Source organism: Salvelinus sp. IW2-2015, linkage group LG3, assembly GCF_002910315.2.
Source record: "Salvelinus sp. IW2-2015 linkage group LG3, ASM291031v2, whole genome shotgun sequence".
NCBI lineage: Eukaryota > Metazoa > Chordata > Actinopteri > Salmoniformes > Salmonidae > Salvelinus > Salvelinus sp. IW2-2015.
The window spans coordinates 22614296-22621044 of NC_036840.1; positions in this window are offsets into that span (position 1 = coordinate 22614296).

Sequence of the window (6749 nt, forward strand, 5' to 3'; positions counted from 1 at the left end):
CCTCCATTTCCCTCTACCTCACACATCTTTGTGTGTCCCTGTCTCAGTCCCAATCATGACACAACTTGCCCTACTGCTGCAACCACAGATTAAAATCTTACAAACGGTCAAGACCTCTCTAGGTTGGCGTGTGTGTGCTCTTTGTTCCTCGACTATAAAAGCCTGGCCAGTACCTCATGGCTGCTCTCGTGTTCTGGTTCCATCATGACCGTAACTAGCCGTTAGACCCCAGATACAAGACTCGATTCCGTCCCCTTTTTAGATGACCCAGTCCCTTTATGTAAATTGACTTTACTTATTTTTTAAATACATAATGTGTTTTATATGTAACTTCACAATCCCTTCATTTGGATGAGGGGATGTAAACATGACCCAGTAGTACCCTCGTTGACACACACACACACACACGGTTCACAGTCAGTCCACTTAGTTGACACGGCCACAGAGAATTCCATTGTCTGTACTCTGTCTCTCTCATTTCGGTTCTAGTTCCTGTTCCTTCTCCTTCCCAGCCAGCAGCCATGAGGCCAGTGTGACCGGGTGGGAAAGAAATGGCAAGACCTCTCTAGAATATTTGTCCTGGTTCTCCTCTCTAGAATATTTGTCCTGGTTCTCCACCCTTCTCTCGAAGTATGCACTTGCCCGCTTCCCGTCATGGATGTAAGTTAACAATTGTGGTAACTCCCTCCAAACAATTCCTACACCAATTCAATGCTTAAATCAATGACTTGGAGTGTGCAAGTGCACATTTACTTTGGGAGGAGGGTAGAGAATGGGGACATAGCATCTCCCTTGTAGAATGGTGTGCTAGTTTTCAGGGAACAACTCATTAGCTCTCAACCTTAAAGGCTTTTAGAAAATGATCAACTGGCCAAAATGATTGACAATGATGCACTAAACAGAATATTTAAATGACAGCATTAGAAAGTGTATACTGTTAAACCGCTCTCCTTTCTCTCTAGGGATATAATATTTATCATGTTACTGAGAGGATGATCGAACTCCATACATTTCAGTCACTGCTTCAATAGTAGGTCTACATCACTGAACTAACTTATAGGCCTACTAGGCATCGAAGTTTCCCACCCCTCTGGTGCAAAGTAAACTACCCACCTCGCATGATAACTATATGAAAATAAAATGAAAGATCCAGAAGCAAGGCATTTGTCATTTAAATGAAATATTAAGATTGCCATGTCAAAATGGTAGTGATAATAACAAACTTACACTGCTATTATACTTTGGATTGTTCAAAGTGTACAGGCAAAGCTGTAAACCAATCATTGTTTGCATACTTTTCCTCTGATTAGGCTATCATTACTATTAAACTATTTTAGGAGTCATATTTTATTTATTTATTGTAGAGTAGGTCAGTATAGTAGGCTACATGGTCTAATGCATCAACTCTAAATCTAGAAGTAGATGAAACTCACCGTTTGGATTCAAGATTTAAAGGACTGCAAACCTCCAATATTCATTAGCCTACTTTGAACGTCTGTTCTTTAGATAATATTAAATATATGAGCCTATGTAGACTATTTGAACATTTAACTAATACATTTTCTGTGCATCGTTTTTGGCCAGCGTTACTCTGTCCGTAACCTATAGGCATACACATTTAACGCGCAAGACAAGACTACCGCCATTTCGATACAGTCTGAACTCAATTCTGAGCCTTGAAATCACAGCGTTCACCAGAGCAGAGACAACGGGTGTTGGTCCCTCAACCGAAAATGTCTACTTTGTTTTGTGGACAGTTGTTTGTAAAATCATTTAGTCATCAAATCCGTGCTAAAATGGACGGATTTGCATCTTCATTCATTAGCCTATGTAGACATCAATTAAAGCCTAAAGACATATCACTTGTTGGCTACGGTTATAATGGCTATTTTATGCATACGAAATTATGACTTTGTATACTTCACTTATAAATTGTGACTTGTGTTACAAATAAATATTAAGACATGTGTGACCTGATATCAAGATAAATATACCATCTATATACCTGTATTATGTAGCCTATACATCTTCCCAAATAAAATATACAGTTAATTAAAAATGTTCCAAATATTTCTCCTTTCATTACATATCAGAGTTTTTCGGTGGAGACCAAACTTTCCATTCTACTTTAATGCTTTGACATGCAGATGTTGGCCTAAATTAGTTAATTATTTTGCCTACACTGTAAACGGCCGCCAACCACCAGTAAGTTACTGTAACAAAAGGTACAGTAATGTTACCTTCCAAATAAACTTTGATTTAACAGTAAAACAAAAATATTGTCTTTATCATATACCACCACAGACACATTGCAAGCAAATTTAGTAAATACAATATATTCAATCTGTTATCTTAGAAAAAGTTTATAATTTCAGTTCATCCATGATTAGAATTGAAGTGATGAATGATTGGTCTTACCGTTCCATGAGGCAAAATGCTATCATTAATTCAACGCATAGGCTATACAATTCAACAGTTGGTTAAAGGTAGGCTCAATTATTTTCACTATTCAGACGCTGTTGAGGTTCATGCAGTTGGGACACCAGACTACACGCTTCTGGCTCCAGAAACAGGACTGCTGCATCGGATATTAAAGCCCAATCGTCACCAATCCAATAGTTTGACACATGACAGCATGGGTAATATGTTTCATGTTCAATTATCACCCTTTGTCTCTCTCTCTCTCTCTCTCTCTTTAAAATATCTGAAATGAATAGAATTATGCCCCGAGAACATTCTCGCTCTACCGGGAGGCAAAGCCTTGTATTTGGGTATGATAGGCGAGACCCACCGAGAGTGTTCGAAACTCTCATCTCTATTCTGACGAGTTGAATCTGTTTGACATCAACCACAGAGCAAAGCGCAAATATAGGCTAAGGTTGGCTACAAAAAAAGATTAGCCTACAACAAAATCATGATATATATATTTATTTGTATAGGCCTATGTTAATGAGTTAACACATTTCAATGAACGTGTATTGTATGTACTTGTGTTGTTGCTATAGTTGCGGGTCTTGGTGCATGGGCCTAAACCCACGATGAACACCTGTCTTCACTAATTGCCGTGCCGTGCACCCCCCCCCCCCCCCCCCCCCTCCCTTCAGAACCCCTCTGTTCCAATGTCCATTCTACTTTAAAACATGTAACACATTGGAAGAATTGCAGAGACAATGATATGCCAATCAAGCATCATGAACGTTTTTAATTGAAGAATAAGCCTATATGATAATTAGTAACTTTATATATTTTTTAAATAAAAAAATGTTTCTTTTTAGTAAAGACAATTAAGATGTATGAAAATGAATATATAGCTGTAATATTTTTAGCAAAAATGTAGTCTAAAACCAATGTCATGACCTACAATGCATGCTGGAACAAATGTCGATAGTAATTTATAAACATCTTTACAGATACTATACTAATAACAATAATGAAAGCCCTGTAAATCCCAAGATAGCAATTAGTTATCGTTAACATTTAACAATATTATGTTTTAAAAACACCAACTCCAAGCATGGCAGGGGACCAGTATCGGAGAATGCAACCGAAATTGCTATATTTTATATATACATCTATCTGACTCAAATAGCTCGAGGCTAAGCCCTGGCAAAGCCTATAACGCAACACAACTTGTTTGCAAAAAATTATTTTAAAGATTTGGTGGTGTAAAGCCTGTTGAATATGAACACTGCATGGCTTGCTACCCTAAGAGCGACCGGATGGGTTGCAGTAATCTGGATTGATTGATAGAATCCATGTCCACTGGGAGTTGAACCAGACGCACAAGCACTATATAAACTAACATTCGTCTGCTAGATTAAGTTTACATAGGCTAACGAACGATTCATTATAGAGTCTGTATCGTTACCTGTAACTATGTTGTATGTGCAGCCTATAACCTTTTGGTAGCCTAACCGTTGTGAACTTTGTAAAACAGTCATGAGTTACGGGAAATACAATTGTACGAAATAGTTATACAGATGGTGTGTGAAGATTTGAAGATGAACACTTGCTCACAGCTTTAAGTAGGATTCAGCAGATGTCTGAAATGGGCCTTATAGGGGGGGATGGAACAGACGTCATAATACTGTTTAGATGACTGGGAAGAGATTGAAGCATTCAATTAAATTCAACTTTATCCCCACAGGGGMAAGTAAGAAAGGCAAGTCAATTGACGAAATATCAACCCAACACCCTCCACTTAAAATACAGTATACAACAGACATCATTATGTGATTGAAACAATTATGGTCCCATGGGAAGCCATAGATGTTCGTTGTTGTTTCAACTATGCTTGTCAGACTGGTAACATATTGGATGTTCAACTTCAGACATTATTAGCAGTGGAAATGGAAAGGGAAAAACGATGATTGGCAATGGGTAAGTGGAGATACTATTTTACATTTTTACAACTTGGGATGCATTTTGAATAGTTGTATAGTTCATCACGTGTGATGGCTAGGGAAGCGGGATTGCGCTTGTGGAAGGGTGTATATGATTATAACCAAAACACATTTTGTGCATGTGTGCGTGTGCGTGTGGTTTATACTCCCTCACACAGAGCTGTTGTGGCAATCAGTCGTCTCTTGTCTTGCTGCTGAGTGGAGGATCTGATTGTCAGGTCCATTCAACGCATTGACAGATTACAACATCTGAAACGAATAATGAGCAATTTGAATAATTATCATCTTCCTACCTGGCAAAACTGTTATTATGTAATCCCAATCATTTACAATGTGGATGTTTTTTGCTTTATAATTGTGTAGGCCTACAACAGACAGACAATCACATGCAGTTGTTCCCAGTTACAATTAGCAACAGCCACAATTAGGCCTACTGCGCAGTCATAACAACGGTTTAGGCATTCAATTAACTCGAATTAACTAAAAGCCTTTTCAATAGGGAAAATTCAATGGCTATTCAATGTGAATTTGAGCGAGGTAGTMCACGTTTTTGTATTATATTAGGCCTAATGGGCAGATGGAACAAGGCTAAATAATTGAGCGAAGTTAATGTGTTTCTGAAGAACTGTGGTTATAGCCTATAGGCCCGCGGTTGGGAAATATATAACAATATGAACATTAAATGAAGCCATCCAGTAAAGTAGTTCTACTTTTCAATATTGAAGTCTCTTTTTTATAGACTCTTGCAACTTTCAGTTGGAACTCTTAGTTGACAAAAGTATATATTACCATCAAAGGTCTTGTCCGGGAGTTGTGGAAAATGTGTTGCGTAATCAAATAGATGCATTTTKGTTACAGAAATTAGGCGGTGTAGGTAGACTATAGATCTAAGCAAGTAAACCTATTGGCCAAATCCTTTCTAGTGAACAGCAAAATGTAACCTAGGCTACACTCTTCGRAAAAAAAATGTGCTATCTGGAACCGAAAGGGTTCATCGACTGTCCCAATAGAAGAACCCCTTGAAGAACCCTTTTTGGTTCCAGGTAGAACCCTTTTGGGTTCCATGTAGAACCCTTTCCACAGATGGTTCTACATGGAACCCAAAAGAGTTCTACCTGGAACAAAAAGGGTTCTCCTATGGGGACAGCCAAAGAACCCTTTGGAACCCCATTTTTCTAAGAGTGTATAGGCCTACCACGAGTGGCCACTTCTGTTTTATCATTGGCGTTTTAGCTATGCTATTATCCTATTAGTAGGATATGTGCATTATACACCAACTTGGTCTGTAATTGGCCTATCAAACATTCCCTAAACTCTAAGCAACCTCTCTATTTTTTTGTTTTCTTGGAATGCCCATGCTATGGAAGCCGGTTTCCGACACCAAAAAAAGAAAATCTCATTACGAATTATGAGATACTTAAGTCATAATTATGAGATGGTAAGTTATTACGAGATATGTAAAGTCATAATTAGGAGATAGTGTCTCATTATTCCGACTTTCTATCTCCTAATTATGACTTTCATATTTCAAAATAATGACTTAACATCTCATAATAACAGCTTACTATCTCATAAGTATGACTCATTATTMTGACTTACTATCTCATAGCTCGTTAGGTTTTTTGTTGGCAGGAACAAGCTTCCATACATTCCAGATTTGTAGAAGGGAATTTCATGATTTTCCTCTCAAAATAATGGCAAAATAGCTTACCGGGGTTTACTGAACTCATTGCATCCATTGACTATTCCAGGCTTCGAGTAGTTTCGTTTATAGTTTTTTTTAAATTAAGTTTAAACTAGTTTGGAAAAAATGTCTATAGTGTTCCATTGTTTATTTTATTATTAGAATAAAAAGCACACTGTTAAACTTAAATAAATACAAATCTAGTTGTTTCAACTAATTATTATTCAGTAGCTGGTTTCACAGACTTTTTTTTTTTTTACTCACCTTTTCAGTCCAAGTGTTAGATGAACAAAAAAAATGTTGGCCAAAATTCATTTTCAATTTGAGAGAACGTAGGCAAAAATTCAGTCAACTTAAAATGATGTGTTTGCTCAACTTGTCTCATATGTTCATTGAGCTGTAAATTATTATTTGAGCATCTTACCTAAGCAAATGTATGGAACTAGTTACACACAGTGCTTTTAACATAATGTTTCCAACTTACATATTTGATCACATTGTACAGTAACTAATAYTTAACATGTCCTCTCCTGGGATTTGAACTCACAACCTCTTAGTTCATGCCATTCCGATCTTCCTGCGCTGCCACCATGTCAATTATCAGTTAATCTGACTATTCCCTCATCAAATCTCTCATTACTTATTTCAGCAATTGGGGGGGG